Source organism: Acomys minous, assembly GCF_964271855.1.
Source record: "Acomys minous genome assembly, chromosome: 1".
In the NCBI taxonomy this organism is placed as follows: domain Eukaryota; kingdom Metazoa; phylum Chordata; class Mammalia; order Rodentia; family Muridae; genus Acomys; species Acomys minous.
This window is the reverse complement of record NC_140483.1, coordinates 15,763,012-15,782,631: the sequence shown is the minus strand read 5'-3', so window position 1 is coordinate 15,782,631 and position 19,620 is coordinate 15,763,012. Positions and strand designations below refer to the sequence as shown.

The window sequence follows — 19,620 nt, the reverse complement described above, 5'->3', positions numbered from 1 at the left end:
GTGCTACTCCACGCTTGGATTATGAGGAAACCTAATAAACCCAACAAGGAGAAAACAATTAGAGAAGATGACAAATGCAGCAGCCAGTAACTCTGTGAGAGCATCGGAAGCTCGGAAATACACTTCTTCTCCCTGGCTGCCCCACATCAACTGACAGACAGTCTGGAAACCCTAGCTACGTGGGGACCTTCACGTGGGGAAAGCCAAAGCCCGCAATGGGTTCCATATACAAGCCCACTGAGCTGACGCTGCCTGTACTAGTGGTTAAAACAAACAAACAAACAAACAAACAAACAAAACCCTATAGCGTGGGGTATACTTATTTCCCTGCTTTCGTAGAGTTTCACTGTTCCTTTGGTTTGCCTCTTCAGTTACATCTCGTCTTATGTTTTGCTGTGTGTAGTTTTTGTTTTGTTTTGTTTTTGGAGACAGGGCTTCTCTGTGTAGCAGTCCCAGCTATAGACCAAGCTAGCCTGGAACTCACAGAGATGCACCTGCCTCTGCCTCCTGAGTGCAGGGATTAAAGGCCCGCACCACCACTTTGTGTGACATTATTCTAGTGTGACAAGGCCACAGCAGATATGTTGACACGCTGGCCCTCCCAGGAGGCTGCTCACACCTTCTAGTTTGGACCCTTCTGCTTCCACTTAAGAGGACGGAAATACGTGTCTGTCTGGCTCCGACCACTGCAACCTACAAACGCCTGTTGCTCACTGAATGTTTAATAAAGCCTGAAGTAAAGAATAAAGATGCAGCCAAAGAGATTCTCTCATAGGAGAGCCTGTAGCACACAGGGGAGGCAGGGTCCCCACCGAGCAGGGCCAGTGTCCTGAGGTGCTGTGTGTGGGTGTCCTGTGGCTAACTACCTGGGAGCTCATTATGGGAAGCAGGCTGGATAAACAGCCACATAGAACCACTGTAAGATTTCAGAAACGTGGAACCCTCAGGACAGACTGGGCCTAACACAGACACAGCCTTCAACATCTCTCCGTGATGTACTTTTACATGAGAAATGCTGTAGCAGAGTGAACCAAGTGCTCACGTTGAAGGTCCCCACGTAGCTAGACCCAAAGCAGATGTCAAAAGCCAAACATTTATAAATGCAAATGCTCACAGTACTGAGTGAAAAAGAATTTTTAAAAAAGATTTCCAGATCAAAAAGAAAAAAAGCTGACTCATAACCAAGCAGAGTAGGAGACCCAGGAGTTTCTGAGAAGCAGCCTTTGGTGTCGGTATAGAAAGCGTGTGTGAGTTCTGGCACCAATAAAGCTCATGATTAGACTCAAAGGAGGACTGGTCCTTCCACTCGGGAAATGATCGCATGGAACTTTCTGCATAAACAAAGAACTTGATACTATTTGTGTCACACACACACACACACACACACACACACACACACACACACACACACACACACACACACACACACACCAGAACAGCTATTGCTTCCATGTGGTGTCCACAGCCAGGCCTGGTATGGAACTTTCTGCATAAACAAAGAACTTGATATTCTCTCTCTCTCTCTCTCTCTCTCTCTCTCTCTCTCTCTCTCTCTCTCTCTCTCTCTCTCTCACACACACACACACACACACACACACACACACACACACACACACACACACACACACACACACACACACACACACCAGAACAGCTATTGCTTCCATGCGGTGTCCACAGCCAGGCTTGGTCAGGGGACTCTCCAGCGCCCCTCCCTCCAGCCTGGCCCTGGATACCCAGGGTACACCCTGTGATGTCTTCTTTTAGGAGGTTTTATCAAGCTGGTTGTTGTGGTTTAAACACAAAATCCTGGCATGGTCTCTCTTCAGGTTTTTTGCTTTGGTTTGGTTTGGGTTTCTGGGTACAGAACTGCAGCCTTAACAGTAGTGTAAGTTTTAATTTTACAGTTCTAACAGCCCATTTATAATTAAATAAAAAGTGGCAGACTGTCTCCATTTCTTATCAAATAGGAAAGAGCCAAAATGTCTGAGAACCAATCAAATGTGACAATCAAGGATGTTTCTAAGTTAAATGCCGTATCATAGAAACTAATATCAAAATATTAGAAAGGAATTTTGGCTTACTGCTTTCTAAAATTAATCCTCTCTAATTCATAAGCAATCCACGTCCTTCACAAAATCTAGGCCCTCCTGGAAAACACACGGAGCTCACTAGCTGCTCTCAGTAAGGGCAATGTGTGCATTCCAATTCAGTGCTCTGCAGAGTGTTTGGTGCCGGTCCAGAGGCAGACTGCCTATTTATGCCTTTTGTAGCTGGACCCTCAGATCACTTCCTATATGAATATTTAAATAATTGGGTCCTGCAAGAAGGCAGGTGACCGGCTATGAGGATGACCTTTGCCCCAGAGCCTCCAGAGGAGAAGGGCTCCACACAGAAGGTCCCTTAGAGAGGAGATGGCCTGTCTTTATCTCACCTTCCTCTACTTCTGCTTTCACGACATGGCAACTTTTCCCGAGTCCCTCACCACGGGGGCCCCTGTATCCAATTCTCATTACAAATGCATTTTTGTCAATGAGTTAAGATTGGAAAAGGAAATTAATGACTGAGTACCATCAGACCATTTTCCACCAAGAGCCAGCCTCACCAAAGTGCTGTACACACTGACTTTACAATGGACCACCTTCTCATGTCCAGCTAAAGAACACATCTGAAGAGATCAAAGGTCCAGCACTGAGACCTGCAAGCAGATGCTCACAGATTTTTTTTTTTAAATTTGACTTTTCATCTTACATACTATACAGTGTTTTCTCTTGTCTGAACCTTCTGCGTAGGAGCCATGTTAGCAAACTCTCACATGTGCAAGTCTCCTGTGCAGGTAGATGGATGCTTCTCAGATGCTCTTGCTTACTCTAAATGAAGCGATCTCAGCAGCTTTCCAAAAGTAGCAAGGAAATCACAAGTCATAAATAACCCCAAACTCCTGAAGACTGACTGTTCAGACAGGTGGAGTCATGGAATCATCATGGCCGGAAGGAATCAGGTGTCAATACCGTTTGTTCCTAGTGAGAAAGGACCAGGAAAAGAAGGGAAAAAGGGGAAAGCAGACTACTGTTTCCACTAGGCACTTCACCATGTCAGTTCAGCCAGGGAGCCTAGAGGGTGATATTTCTTTTTTTTAATTTTTTATTAATTTATTCCTGTTACATCTCAATGGTTATCCCATCCCTTGTATCCTCCCATTCTTCCCTCCCTCCCATTTTCCCCTTATTCCCCTACCCTATGACTGTTCCTGAGGGGGATTTCCTCCCCCTGTATATGCTCATAGGGTATCAAGTCTCTTCTTGGTAACCTGCTATCCTTCCTCTGAGTGCCACCAGGTCTCCCCCTCCAGGGGACATGGTCAAATATGAGGCACCAGGGTTCGTGTGAAAGTCATACCCCACTCTCCACTCAACTGTGGAGAATGTTCTGTCCATTGGCTAGATCTGGGTAGGGGTTTAAAGTTTACTGCCTGTATTGTCCTTGGCTGGTTGCCTTAGTTTGAGCGGGACCCCTGGGCCCAAATCTGCCTATCATAATGTTCTACTTGTAGGTTTCTAGGACCCTCTGGATCCTTCTACTTTGCTATTCTCCCATGCTTCTCTCATCTAGAGTCCCAATAAGATGTCCTCCCCTCTGTCTCAGTTTCCTGGTAAGTGAAGGCTTTCATGGGACATGCCCCTTGGGCTAATATGCAGATATAAGTGAGTATATACCATTTGAGTCTTTCTGCTTCTGGGTTAACTCACTCATTATGATCATTTCTAGCTCAATCCATTTGTCCACAAATTTCGGGAATTGCTTGTTTTTAATAGCTGGGTAGTATTCCATACTGTATATGTACCACAGTTTCTTTATCCATTCTTCTACTGAGGGACACTTAGGTTGTTTTCATGTTCTGGCTATTATGAATAAGGCTGCTATGAACATGGTTGAGCAAATTTTCTTGTTGTGAGGGTGGTATTTCTAAGCCCAGAACGTATATGACATTTGAATAGATTCAAGCAGCCCAGCTCTTATCCCAAGGCCTGCAGTAGACAGGACTCCTCTGCATCTTAGAAAGAAAGCTTGGAGAACTGAGAGTCAACTGCAGCCTCACAGCTTCTGGCACAAAGCTGTCTGAAAGGGGCTCCTGCAGACGGGCCTTGCTGGCTCCAGGGCGGAGCGTCCGCCGGGGTCCTGGAGCGCCTCTAGACCAGCCCTTCCAGCCGCTCTATCCATCCTGAGGACCCCAGACTCAAGAGACTCTGCTGGGTGTGTCTGAAGTGGAGATGGACCACTTGCTTTTCTGTCAGATTCCCAGCGCTACCCACACGAGTGCTTTCCACGGTGCTTGCTTCTTATGAGAATGTTCCCCACACAACTCTCCCGTGCTTGCCACGCCCCCCTCCTTGCTCAGTGGCTCACCCAGCATATTCTGCCACCCTGTGGCCTGGTAAGTGTCCAGGTCAATGGATACTTCTGAAGACACAATTTGTCAACTTTGCTGTAATGGCTGGCACCTCTCCCCTGCCCCCAGATTTCTCTCCTCCCTTGAGGTTTTCATCTGCTCTCTATCCCGGGGCTCCTCCTGTCCCCTCCCAATATCCTCCTAAAGTCTTCTTTCTTTCCTTCTTTGTTTCTTTCTTTCTTTCAGGTGCTGGCCTTCCTTCAGGCCTGATCCTTGTTCCTCTTCTCACGCTGTTCATTAGGCCTGATAAATCTCATTCAAGCCTGTTTTCCAACTCTAGTCTATGCCCTGATGCCTCTCAGAACCAGAACTTTCTCAAAGTTCAAATGCGTATAATAGTCACAATTAGACAGTTCATTTATCTAGCAGGCATGTCAAAATTACCCGAAGTGAACTCATGAGCTTCTACCTCACTCCCTTTACTTTCTACTAACAAAAGGCCTCTCTGATTATTCACACAAGCCAGCCCTTCTTTCTCCTATGCAACTGTATCCTAATCTTATCCACATCACTCCAAAATCTACCTAAAATTTGCCCCTGTGGTCCCACCTCTATGACCACTGCTCCAGTGTTAACCAACGTCATCTCATCTTGACCAGCGCAGCATCCATGCAATGCCATGGCTACCTCTTGTCGTCTTCGCTCTAGGCTCCATCCATTTCATCTCTACGCTGCAGATAGAATAGGTCTTACAACTTCAAATGATAACTCTCAAGAAAAATTCTACAATGGCGCCCCACTGCTATTGAACTAAGTTTTCAACTCCAGTGTATTTTTTAAGTCTTCCTTTTCATATTCTGAGCTCTCATAAATCAACTGACCAAGTTGTATATTTAGCCATATATGGTCTCTCATATCTAAAAATGCATAGTATATTCCATGTTCCTGGAAAACGATCCATTATTAAAACCCCTCATCAGCATTCTGATTTTTTTTTTAAAAAAATCATTTATAAGACTATTGGATTCAGGCTCCTTTTTGACCCCCATTCTGCCTGACCCCACCTCAACTAAAGCACTGATCTAGGCCTGTCAGTGCACTAGTCCAAGGTCAAACCTTGAAGGCCCAGGCCTGAGACAGAGCTGCATCAACATATGAGCCCCTATATAATCACTTTCAAGCAACACACATCAAAGACTCTGAACAAGTGAGCACACGCCCCTAGCAGGGTGGATATGGTAACATAACATTTCAGAATCATATTTTGTCTTTACTCTGTTTCTCCTAGTTTTTAGACACTAACAGCACATGTTTATATCAGAACAGGGTTAGTGTCCAGATTGTCCCTTCCAGAGACTCAAGGAGACACCGACGTCACATTTGGAGATGGTTAGGGATGCACGTTGTCACTGCTAACAGTTTCTTTATCATTAGCAGACAGAAGGAATCTAAGGAACGGTGGCATCAGGGAACTGCCCCTTTTCTAAAAGGACACACCCTCACTTTCTCACACTCTGATCAAAGCAGCATATGTCTGCCACACGCCAAGTGTGCAGCGCTTCTGTAGCTCAACCAAGTCTCACAGATTGCCTCCGCAGCCCCTCCTGAGCGAAGATGCCTTTGCGTACTCTTGTAACACAGTAAACAAAAGGGTGCAAAGTTTTAAGGCCAGTAGTAACAGTCTTCACTGGCTGTCTGAAGCATGTAGCATTTGGGCATTCCCACTGTCCTCAGAGGAGGTTTTATAACCCTAAGAATTCTTCCCTGCATAGCATCTAAGATGGAAACTACTATCTTTCCATTCATGGTTCTCCCTGGGTGAAGGTGACCTGGTGACACCCACAGCTCAGCAGGCAGTGCTGTGTCAGCACTGAGACAATATGCCGAGTACCTCAAAACAGGGTATGTGTGACCCCTCATCAAGCTGACCCCAGGCCTAGTCTTGCCTTCCAGAAAACTGACAGAGAACTGGCTCGAGTGAACGTGGCAAATCAGCACACTGAGAGTCAAGAGACAAAAATGAGCACATTTGCATTTTACGTAAATGTCAGCGCACGTGTTGTGGGGCAAGCTCTGTGGAAGAGCGTACCTCATCTCAAGTTAGTCATCACTTGTCACCAAACAGGAAAATGCTGACAGATCTACACCAGATAAGGTGAATCATGGCAGTGTGGGAAACAGCCCAGTTTTCCTGATGAAACCAGCGTGTGCTCTTGCCTCCAAGCACAGCGAAGGCCGATGGCCCCCTGTTCTGCCCCCGCAAACTGGAAGAATACAGATGTTCCTGTGATCTCGCACTGAAAATGTCCCAGAAGAAAATCAAAACAGCAAGGTGGTAAGTGGCTGTCTCATCTTCCCTGTATGCAGAGAAATGTCACACAGCACTAGAGCCGGGTGTGGTGGCGCATGCCTTTAATCCTAGACCCTACCTCTAGATTTGGACTTAGTTAACCTGGCGTAGAGGCAAGAGGCATGTTTACCATACCAGGCCAGTTGTGAGAACCAGGGCTCCGCCCCTCTGATGCAGGAGGCATGCAGATGATTGACAGGGATCTAAGCCCAACCGGTGCTGCACATACAAACCCCAACCCTGCCAGCCAGAGCTCCCCATAGACTGCAACCAGAGAAGACTGGGGTCTGCCCACTTTGGGTGTATAGCTTTGGTCAAGTTATTGCTTCTCTTTGAGTCTTGAGTTAGCAATTATTGAAGAACACTTATATTACAGAGCTGTTAAGAATTACAGATAATTAGGCAAGAATCTAAATATTGCCTGGTGTATGTTAGGTCAATAAATGCTAAATGTTTCACATCCCATGGTGTCTAATCTCTTGGGAGTGGACCCTCTACCTAGGCTTCTACAAGCACACACCATTAGCTCTTTGGAGCACTCACTACTTATCCACCATGATCCTACCCACTGTAGTATCCATGCTGTATGGAGGAGCTGTAATGAAACCCACTGGTCCATGCCAGGCAGCCATCATCTGGCTATCCTTTCCTCTGCAGTGCCCACACCCCGGCTCTTCTCTCTGATTACTGATACTCCCAGATAGATCAGGAAGGGCCACTGAGAGGTAGAGTCTCTTCAGGCGTGTGGCGTGGAGCACTGAACATGGCTTGTGTGCTCATGGGGCCCTGAGCGGCCTGCAGCATCCACCACATCTGCTTAGATTAAGTCGGGGTGGAAAGCCGGGGTGTGTGCCATGCCCTGGCCCTAGGGGTAGTGTACAGCAGAAGAAACATCGGGCGGGGCAGCCCAAACCCCACTATACCAGTATGATGTCCCTGTCACATGTTACCACCAAGGGCCATGTAGATGGCCATGGTCTGTGCTGCAACCTCGGGCCATGTCAAAGCTGAAGGCCATGCTGATGTGGGTTGCCTGAGCTACTCCCTGACACCATGGTGATGTCTGGGTCCTCGCTGTCACTGATGGTCACATCTGGGTCCAAGGCCCTGATGCATCCAGGGTCTGAGTCGATGTCTGTGGTCCAGGTTGCCACCAGGAGTCATGCTGAAGTCTGTACCGCTACCTGAAGCCATAATGATATCTGTGTGCCATACTGTCACCTGGACCATACCCATCTGAGTAGCTGCCACCAGGGGCCATGTCAAAGCTTGTGGGTCATGCTGCCACTGAAGGCCATGCTGATGTGGGTGGCCTGAGCTACTACCTGACACCATGGTGATGTCCAGGTCCTTGCTGTCATTGAGGGTCACATCTGGGTCCAAGGCAACTGATGGCTTCCGCAGAGGTGTGGAAGGGAAAGGCTCAGGCCACTCAGAATTTGACCATGCTCCAGCAAGTATATAGATAGCATACAATGTACTTTTTTTCCTTTTTTTTTAACTTCTTTTGGGGGAGGGGATCACAAAGGGCATGCGGGACAGACATGAGAACTGGGAAGGGACAGTGATCCGTGTACATGATGTGAAAGTCCCAGAGAATCAGTAAAAATGTTATGGAGAAAACAAATATATAATCAGAGACTGGCTTATTACACTGCAAGTCAGGTGTTCCCTGGATGGGACCTGAGACATCAAGGAAAAGGTCCTGCGCAGTGATGAGCACGGAACGGTCCAGTTTCTGACTGGGCTACTGTTGTGAGCATGCGGGAGGTTAGCCCTTCCTGGAGTACGTGTGTTTCCCTGCCTCATCTGCTGCAATGGACATTTTTTCCTGATGTCTCAGAGCCAAGTGCTTGGAGCCTCTTCCTTGTCATACGCTCACATCCCACATTTGAGTGCACGGCTCCGAAGTTCCAAGGCAGTTCTGGGCTTGTTTCAAAGAGTGCGGAGATCCTGGTCAGCAAGTAAATCTGCAGTCTTGGTTAGGAACATGGATTATTCAGTTCACCTGTCACCATCCCTTACACCAGGTAGGTTAAAATAAGAGGAGGATCAGTGAGATCGAGAAGAAGAAGAAAAAAAACATGAACAAACTTTAAAAACTGGGTAAGTGCATGCTCTTAGAAACCTGAGGCAGGAGGACTGCCATGAGTTTAAGGCCAGCATGAGCACAAAGCCAGCCTGGGTAGCACAGTGAGTTTCAGGCCAGCATGAACTAAAGAATGAGACGACCCCCGCCCCCATCTCAAACAAAACAAAATACTTAAAATTTTTTATAAAAGAAATACAGGTAAAAATGTGCCGCTGAGGCCAGGTGCTGTTGTGCATGCCTGCAATCCTAGCACTTGCTGAGGCAGAGGCAGGTGGATGCCGGTGAGTTTGAAGCCAGTCTGGTCTACAAAGTGAATCCAGAACAGCCAAAGCTACACAGAGAAACCTTGTCTCAAACCAAAAGAAACCCCACCCCTCCTTCCGCAAAAAAATGTGATCTTGGAAAATTAAATTATTAGGAAACATAAAGAGATGAAACAAAGCACAGCATTTGTCTAACTGCCCCAACGCTTTGTCATGGAACTCTCATGCTGGGTAATGAGGGTCACAGAAGGCTGGCTCCTGCCACACTTGGTAACATCAGGTCAGGGAAGGCTACTCCCCCGTTGAGAAGCTCCTCATGGAGCTCTCTGACATGATCCAGCATTTTCTTGGACTAGCAGTGCACTCTTACGTAATCACATTTCATCTTAACTGTGAATCAATAGCAGGAGGGACCATTTTCTCTGAGGAAAACCAAGATGCGCACCTGGGCAGGGTGAACTGGGAGAGCTGCCTGTCAAGTGCTTCCTCCAGGCCACTCAGCCATGCAAATGGTATGTGTGAGCAATTCCCATCCTGTCCCCAGAAGGTCAGCACCTCTAGCACCAGGAAAGAAATGAAGACTCAAGGCACCTGAGTGCTGGGACACAGGACGAAGCCCAAGGTAAGGGCTGAGAACCTAAGGCTAGCCCAATGAAGAATGATGAGACCAGCTGGGAAACAGCCAGCCACGCCCACAGGTGCCTGTATGCTCCAAGTCACCCTGCCGAGCTCTCTGCATTCTCTGGCAGGGACTCCACCAAGGGGTTATGCTCAGGCACTGGCTGGCAATGCCCTGCAGACTGAACGCTCCCTGAGCCTGTCTGTAAAGTCTGGAACAACAGAGTCTACAGACAAGAAAATCCATGGTGTGGCATTTCTCCAGGGAAAATGTTAGGCTGGGCTGAGGCCAGGCCTGCGACACAAGTGAACAAGTAGATTCCAGAATGAACAGTCATGGCCTGGTTCCTCTAAGGCTTGGCTCGCTGTGTCCCACCAAGAGAAAGGAAGATAAGGAGACATCTTGCTGCTAACAGCCTGTGTGTAAGTGACATCCATTCATCTCTCACACGCCTTTGGGAAAAGCCAGGGGATCACCAACCCTCAGTCAGATGTACAACGTGACAGACCTGGCTCCTACAAGGACACGGTTCTTATGTGTTATCCAGAGACTATGAAACAACCACAAGGACATACCACAACACCATCACTAGCTGGCTGTTATCTAAAAGTGCAACAGCAATTTGGTGAGGATGAGGAGAAATGCTGAGGAGGATGTAGAGTGGTACAGCTGCTATAGAAAACGGCCTGGGAGTTATCAAAGAGGTAAATATGGAGTTACCCTGATACTCAGTGATGCTGCTCCTAGGTACACACGGAACACTGAAAACAGGAGACTGAACAAAGACACACAAGCCAATGCTCACAGGAGCACAATGGCGGCCAAAGAGGAAACAGCCAAGCGCCTACCAACAGCTGAATGCTAAACAAAAGCAATACTTGCATGTAGATACACACAGTATTTTCACACATGTGCAGTATTCACACATGTGCAGTATTCACACATGCGCAGTATTCACACATGCGCAATATTCACACATGTGCAGTATTCACACATGTAGTATTCACACAAACTCATGCAGTATTTCCACACATGTGCAGTATTCACACACATAATGCAGTATGTACATACACACACTATTCACACACATGCAGTATTCTTGCACACATGCAGTATTCACACACAGTATACACACATGCACACACAATGAAGTATTCACACACACATTCAGTATTCACATACACAGTACACACACATGCAGTATTCACACACAGTATTAACTAACACACACAGTATTCACACACACACACACACACACATTCAGTATTCACATACACAGTATACACACATGCAGTATTCACACACAGTATTCACACACACACAGTATTCACACATACAATGCAGTACTCACACACACTATTCACACATATGCTCAGTATTCACACATGTACATTATTCACACACACAATGCAGGACTCACATATATACACAATTCACACACATGCAGTATTCTTACACACATGTGCAGTAGTCACATATGTAGTATTCACACACATGCTCAGTATTCACACACATTTAGTATTCATATACACAGTACTCACACATGCAATTTTACATACATACACATACACACACATTATTCAAGCACAGGAGTAAATTCTATACTACAATGTGGATGAACCTTGAAGACACCATGCTATGTAAACAGAGACAAACACAAAAAAGTCCAACACTATGTGATTCCACTTGCACAAAATTATCAAATACATAATGGGAGAGAGGGTTTTTTTGGAGGGCAATGAAGAAGTTTTTCACATATTGGCTGCACAATATTGCAAGTGCAACTAATGGCAATGAACCACACTCTTAGAAATAACTAAAATGGAGGCTGTGGAAAGGATTTGGCAGTCAGGCACATGCCTAGCATGAACCAGGCCCTGGGTTCACTCCCCAGCACCAAGAAAATGCAAAACACAAGAGGCTGAAGGTATACATTTATGTTGCATGTTTTACCAATACATGCATGTAAAAACCCCCATAAAATGAAAAAGAAAACCCACGTGACCAAACAAAATAATCAAAACATAAGGAAGAAAATCATATTAAAGTTACAAGGATAACTTTATAATAAAGTTCGGAGGGCTCTAAAGGAAAACGCACGACTGTTTCTAAATGAACAGGGCAAGGTAACAAGCCCAGGTGACATAGTGCCGTCCCAGAACAGTGCATCACCAGCCCTCATCACGGAAGCTTCTTGCTATAGATGGTCATCAACAGAGTCCACAACTGGCCGCTCTGGGGAAGAAGATACCTGAAGCATCTAATTGTCTGGATGCTCCTCCTCTCAGGGACATGAGGAAAGTTTTTAAGAGCCAGAGCAGTAGATGACTTCAAGGAAACAGCAGTTTCTAGATATGACAGGATAGATACACATGCGAATTCACGGACTGAGCCAGCGTGCCCAAGTGCTGCACAGACTCAAGCCAGACAAATTCTCAGCCCAGAGGAGGAAGGAAAGTGGGCATGACGTCCCACCCATAACCGAGATGATGTCTGCACTGACAGCTGCTGGGAGGGAAAAATCAGGTTCCTTCAGTGAAGAGATACTGGGTACACTGACCACATCCCAGGGAAGGCCCCACGCTCAGGAGTAGGTTGGCTAGTACAAATCGGACTCCATGGGTTTTCTTGTTATTTGTTTGTTTTTCTAAGAGAAAAAGCACTTTAAGTTGACTGGGCAAGGAAGTGGGGGAGGGACCCGAGAGGAGTTGGGGGGGGAGAAAAATAAAATCAAAATATATTGTATGAATATATTTTGTCTCAAAATCTCAAAGCATAAATAATCGTCTCAGTCAGGGTGACCACTGCTGTGATGAAACACTATGATTAAAAGTAAATTGGGGAGGAAAGGGTTAATTTGGCTTCTACTTCCATATCACTGTTCATCTTTGGAGGAAGTCAGGACAGGAACTCACACAAGACAGGAACCTGGACGTAGGACTGACACAGAGGCCATGGAGGGGTCCTTTTTTATAGAATCGGGACCACACACAATGGGCTGGGCCCTCCCCATCAGTCACTAATGAAGAAAATACCCTACAGGCTTGCCTACAGCCTGATCTTAACGTGGGCGTTGTCTCAACTGAGGCTCCCTCTTCTCCGATGACCATTGCTTGTGTCAAGTTGACATGAAACTTGCCAGCACAATAACATTGTTTTTTTTTTTTAAAGACCTATTTTAGGTACATGTGTACTGGCATAGACTTCATAAAAAGCTCTGTGACAGTATCCTAGTGCCCTCATCTTAAGGCTATTGATTCTGAGGCCCACAGTGGCTAAGTTATTCATCCAAGGTCACACTTATGCCCGGGAACCCGGGACTCCAAAAGTAATCTAGGAAGGAGGTTAAGGCAAGATATGTAAGTAATCACGGGCTAAAGAAAGGAGAGTGATGGGGTGGATGAAGCCAACATATTCTTATTTCAAAGTCAGACACAAACTATCTAATAACCAGCACAGAACACGGCCGATCTTTCGGGCTCACTCAAATCTCTTCTAGGGAAGCAATGATGTCTGAGCCTACTAGATGCGGTTTTCAATACTGGCTCCTTATTTCTTCACTCAGCAAGCATTTACTAACTCTGACGGACACCAGGTAATGTGCTGGCAGTTGTCTTAGAGGCTGAAGCCTAGCTCCTGTGCCCTACCATGGGGACAGCCCCCCCACCTCATACCGTTGGTATGAAAGTCACAGACAGAAGGCGTGGCTGCTTCTGACTCCTAGCTGGCACCTAATAATCGCTGATTGAAGACACGCTCTTGCCTAATTCCTCAGAACAAGAACTCTTGATAATGATTAAGATACATAAATCTTGGTCCTCATCTTGTCAATGAAGGCATTGTGACTGCCAGGCTGCAGACAGGCGTACCCAAACAGACACTCAGTTCCTTGTACTCCACCCTGTTTCCTACCCCGAAGCCAGGCAGATGGGACACCAATAAGTCAATTCTCTTCTATTCTTCCCAGAAGAGGAGGAGATAGAGAAGAGGAAGAAGAAAAGGAAAGGGGAGAGAGAGGATTGAACAAAAGGAAAGTGGAAATGATGTCAAGCTAGAGTATGGATGTCATTTGTGTCTGTCTCTCCCCCAGTGCCCCTGTGTCCCTGGGTCCCTGTATCCCAGTGCCCCTGGGTCCCTGTATCCCAGTGTCGCTGTGTCCCTGGGTCCTGTGTGCATGTGTATAGGGTTCCCACCTTCCATTTTTCCATACTATGTCCCAGAGTGTCCCAATCAAAGATGACATGAATATTCCCAAACCCTAAACACCTTCCTTAGGGAAGAAAGAGGCGTGCCCCTCTTAAACAATGGACCATTCGTTTAGCAACACAGTCAAATTAAGGAGTTTCATTTCTAGGCTCTTCACCAACCAAGATAACAGATCTCGAACACAGTGCCTGAGAGTTTTATGTTGATTGTTGATGAATCACTGAGTTCACCCTGACTAGTAAACTGCAGGAAGCCAAAGGGCATGTCCAGCATTTCCCGGAGTCAATGAGTCCTTACCAAACCCTTCCATTGAGCTTGCAATATACACAAAGCTGGGAAGCGAGCTGGTCACATTCACACCCCACAGAGGCTGGATGTGTAGACCACTGCTTACTTCATCTGAGCCAGGTAGAAATGAATTTTTTGAAGTCCTGTGACAACGAGGCAAGCCCTGCTGCTCGGTAACATATTCCAGGTGCCAGGAAAGGACGGCCTAGTGTCCAGCTCATCTGACAGAGAGGACAGAGATGATGCTGTGGAAGGTGCCACGTTTTTAGGTCCAGATCAGCTCCAAACATCACACTCCCAACTTACTCACCTGAACATCTCCGAATCACAGTGTGAATTAAATGACACCCAGAAAGTGCTGCTGGCGAGGGAGCTTTGTGTCAATAGAAGAGGAACTGCACCGAGAAGAAAAATACACCCAGCAAGTCCCAACACGCCTGCCTACCCACAACTTCGCTTCCCAGAAGCACCTTCTCTTTTTGCCAATCCATCTTCGACCTTCTAGGTTTGAGGGGTTTTGCAAGCTTCTCCCAGCTCTAGGTGCTATGGAAGAGACAGCACCCAACTTCAGTATTGGAACCAAGGGACACAGAGCTAGGGAGTCTTCATACTGGTCGCCCTTCCCCAAATCAAAAGAAGCATGCCTCTTCTGTATCACAACACTGGCTCTGAGAGCTGTGGTTTGAAGACAGAAACAGGGGTAATTCTACAAAGTGATGACTCATGCATTATGAGGAAAACTGAAAACGCCTTAAATGTCTTCCATGATCCTGGTTTTGAACTACAAATGAGAGTCAGACAGAGATCGCATCCAGGACTGGTAATGTTGAGAATCGTAGAGCCCTCAAATAGCTAATATTCCCAGATGGTTCCTGCCTTTGCATTGCATGGCTCACTTTCTGGGGAGCTGCAGGGAGGAGACCTGAGACCCTTCCGAACCCTCTCTTCTTGCTTTAAAATAACCAATTTAGACAGTTTCTGGCAGGCAGCGCCCTTCCTGCCGTGATTGTAGATAGTCCTGAGAAGATGCCACTGCAGTTCTGTGTAACACCAGCTCCAACACCTCCCACATGCCGCACCTACTCACAGAGAGTCTCTATCCTTTTGATGACTGCGTTTGTAGAACCAAAATTATTATTGCTGAGGCAGCATCGAGTTCTCACCAACAATAAGAAGGAAGGTGAGCTTGCTAAGCCAGGTGTAGCGAAGACCTTTCCTTGGCCTATCCTTCTACCTGTTCCCACTGCAGAGCGTGCAAAGACACCTCAGTGTTGCACTGTTCAAAGTTAGTGTGCCATGGACTCAACAAAGAAAAACCGAGGTGTGAAGAGGAAGCTCATTGGTAGAGAGGATCAGTGGGCGGGGCTTAGAGGAAGCCAGTAAAGGGCAAAGAAATGTCAAGGGAAGACATGTAGACACATGGAGGTGCTGGAATAGAAGATGAACACACATCAGGGTGCCACAGGTTTCCGGTTCTCACTCCATTAGGCTTCCGGTATCCCAATACAATGTTCTTACCCTCTCTCAAGAAGCCCTGGTGGGGTATTGTGCATCTATGCGACCACAGCGCCATCTAGTGGAGTGGTAGAATTTTTTTAAAATGACCTAGTCAGGATCAAATCCATATTGAAAAGATTCTAGGCAATAAATTTAGGTGACAGAACGTGCTACCAATAAACACCTTCAGTCTAAGTTAACTGGTTTCTGTGTCTTATGGGTGACTTCTCAAAACAAGATAGGCATAACTGCATTCTGAATTCAACATGATTTCCTCCTCACCCCCTTTGTATCAGCTCAGCTATCATGAGACTTTTGATGAAACAAGTCATGAAACACCAACACAGGCCGATTGTGCATGTGAGGTAGAACTATGTCCGATAAACAGTCCCAATATCCATTTTCTGCTGCATTTTTACCACCCAAAACATCCCCATGAAACGCCCCAATAACAAACACAAGAGTGTAAATCTCTCTTTTATTAGGACATGAGACCCAAACGGTGTGTCATCAACATTTCTGGGTCTTGTGTTATAAGTTCTGGGGAGCAAAACAGGGTGGGTGCAAAAGCGCATACTTTGGCTTAGGTCTCAACTGGAATCTAGAACCTCTGCCATGTCTCCCTTCCACATGTAAAATGGGAGTGGTGTGAGGCTGATACGGGAACAGGTACACTGCCGGCTGAGAGATGCCCTCTGAGTAAATTGGGGAGACAAATAACAAGTAACAAATCTCAGTTTTACTCAAGCTGTCACAGTAAAACTTGTCACTTCTAAATATGAGAGAGACAGAGACAGACAGACAGACAGACAGACAGACACACACACACACAGAGAGAGAGAGAGGGGAGGGGAGAAAGTCTTATGAAATTCTAATTGTCAACCCACTCCCAACCCAGCTTCTACTTGAAAGTCAACCAACTAATGAGTCAAAGGTGAAGACGGAACTCTGCCAGCCTCAGTACCGGGAGAGTTCATAGCACATTTGACTTTAATTCATGTGTACCGTAATCCTGTGGGTTAAAGGACCGTAAATGTTCTGGTTTTTCTTATACTTCAAAGGAAGTTATTTAATGGCCATGAATTACGGTCCCTCCATTACAGTGTAACTAAGAAACACAACTGTTTCTGGTGTGATTCCCAACCTGGCTCCTTTACCAAGGAACTTCAAGGCAAGAATTTACACAAAATAACATCTCCAGGCTCTCAGGCATCCTCATACAGGAGGAGACACTACCCTTAGGAGGCCTGAGAGTTGGGAGTTCACACTGAAGTTATGTGAGGTTGAGGCCTGGCTGAGCTGGGGATGGACCAACCGTAAGATGCAGAGCTAGTGGACACTACTTCCCTGAGAGGCCCGTGTGGCACAGATACCCAGAGAGAAAACAATGGAGACAATAACAGTTTTAAAGAACAAACCCGCAGTGATGCAAAAGCCTGGCATGTAGGGGTACAACTGCAACCCCAGCACTCAGGAAGCTGAGGCAAGAGAATTCAGAGTTTGAAGCTAGTCTGGGCTATATAGCCAAACTATGGCAAGGAAGGAAGGAGGGAAGGAAGGAAGGAGGGAAGGAAGGAAGGAGGGAAGGAAGGAGGGAAGGAAGGAAGGAAGGAGGGAAGGAAGGAGGGAAGGAAGGAAGGAGGGAAGGAAGGAAGAAGAAAGAAAAGAATGGGGAGAAAGTGTTATAAAAATATGGAAGCCGGGCGTGGTGGCGCACACTTTTAATCCCAGCACTCGGGAGGCAGAGGCAGGCGGATCGCTGTGAGTTCGAGGCCAGCCTGGTCTACAATGTTAGTTCAGGCCAGCCAAGGCTACACAGAGAAACCACCCTGTTTCGAAAAACCAAACCAAAATATATATTCCTACCTTTTTGACACGTGCTAGTCCAACAGAAAAGCCCTAAAATATTCACATTGCCCCAAGACCAAGATATAAAGTACGGCTTTCTGTCACAGTAACAAAACAGGCCTGGAGGCTCAGAAGCAATCAGCATATGGTGGAGCGATTTCCTTATCATGGCCTGGACTTGATTTGTGATCTCAGTTTCCCAGCTCACTATTTGTCAAGTTTTAGACAACTCCCTTAAAGCTCTGGTTTGCTCATCTACGTGGAGAGGGCACTTTATCTCCACACAGGGCTGCCACAGAAGCAGAGAGTACATTGATGTGAGCGAGGGTGGGGGTGAGGGGGTTTGGGGGGTGGGGATACAGCCCCGGGAAGTTCCAGTCCTCAGGCATGCTGAGAGCAAGCAGTCACCAGGCCAGGCTGGAGGATGCATGGGGGGTGGAGTCAAAGTGATATTGCAACAAAAGAGATAAACAAAAAACCCCAGTGATCTGTTTACTGCTTCTTTTACACCGTGCGTGCGTGTGTGCGTGTGTGCATGCATGTGTCTGTGTGTGTGCGCACACAGGGTATTGCAGAATCAGGTATGTGGTGATAGACAGCTCAATAACGCAGCTCTCCCCCATCACGGGGCACCCAGGGCCTCCTCTGTTTTCCCAGATGGAGATCTTCGCTGAATGGGAAGATCGCTGCCTTTCCCCATAAATTTAGAAAATAATCTACATTAACTGGGCTGTGATACACAAGCCATGTATAATTCTGATGACTCTCGAGGTTGTTTGAAGAAGAAACTGCGGGTAGAGCTGAGTGGCAGAGTGCTTGTGGAGCACATGTGAGGCCCTGGGTTTCATCCCCGGGGGTGGGGGGTGAGGGGGTGGAGTAAAAACACAACGAATCAAAAGGAAACTGGATTCAGCCAAGGCTGTCCTGATGCTTGAACTGAGATGACAGGCGCCGAACCCTGACCTCCGGCACAGCAAAGCCCTTGTCTTTCAGCTCACTGAGTACACGGGCTGCACAGACAAGAGAGGACCGCACATCTCCGTAGCTGTCGGAGCAGACCACAGAAACTGTACTGGTGTTGCCAACATCACTGATACAATGAGCACACAGGGCAGAGCTATTGGTGATCTGACAAGAATGAGATGAAGGGCTGAGGAGTCTCTGAGACACAAAAGCAGTCACACTGTGAGGTTCAAAAGCAGAGAGAATCGCACCTGGAAGAGGCCAGGGGTCGCCCACGCGATGATGCTTTCCTGATCTTTCTCACTTTCCGTCTTGCTTTCATAGTTACGCTCCGCTGAGGGGGACGCCCTCTAGGATGCAGCAGTAGAGGAGGAAAGATGTGGTAGTCCTCAGGATATTAGAGACAATACAGCCATACAGGCCGAGCCTCCCCAGACTCGTCCTCCTCCTCTTTCCACTTGACAGGCGACCTGAGCAGAAGGCAGCTGCCATTTCCCAAGACCACATTTGCCCTGCTTAGTCCATAAACAGCGAGAGCTTAAAGGGTCTGGGCTTGTTTCTGGCTTGTGGAGAGCTTTTAGAAGTTCAAGGTGACATGAAGAGGTCAGGCCATAGTTGCAGGCCTGTAATCCCAGCTACTTGGGACCCTTAAGAGTAGGGTCCGTGACTCAGGGACTGCCTGGGCCACATAAGGTCGCTAAGGCCAGCCTGAGTAATATAGCGAGACCTTGTCTAAAAACTTCAAACAAGGTCTGGGCCAGAGTTCAGCAGCAGAGAGTCTAGGCAGCATGGGTAAGGTCCTGAGTTTGGTTCCCAGAACCAATGCTCACTATAACCACAACAAAATAAAATGAAAACAAACATATACCCTAAAAATTTCCATGAGGCCAAGTGTTTTCCTTTCCCAGTAGTGTCCAGAGCATGTGGGGCCCGCTCCATGGTCAGTCATCTTGAGTGGCCACCCTTCTGATCTCACCTGAATAGGGGGTGAGAACTGAGAGTTGGACAGGGCGGCAGTGGTCTGGGACAAAGGACACCCTGTTTTGTCACAAATGTACACATATAACAGAGAAGAGAGCTGAACTTCGCCATCTTGCTGTAGCC

At 46.9% G+C, this 19,620-nt stretch overlaps 1 protein-coding gene across 2 annotated transcripts in view; it reads right to left on the bottom strand.

Moving 5' to 3' along the window:
• Positions 1-19,620, bottom strand: part of SMYD3 (SET and MYND domain containing 3) — a 550,588-nt gene that overhangs the window by 170,960 nt on the left and 360,008 nt on the right. The window contains exon 1 of one of the 2 annotated variants that reach the window (XM_084791916.1): positions 15,296-15,317. The exons of the other annotated variant lie outside the window; for it this stretch is intronic. The gene's annotated coding sequence lies outside the window, so the exon portion shown is untranslated. Of the gene's footprint in view, positions 1-15,295; positions 15,318-19,620 lie in introns of those variants that run through there. 2 annotated transcript variants of the gene reach the window in all.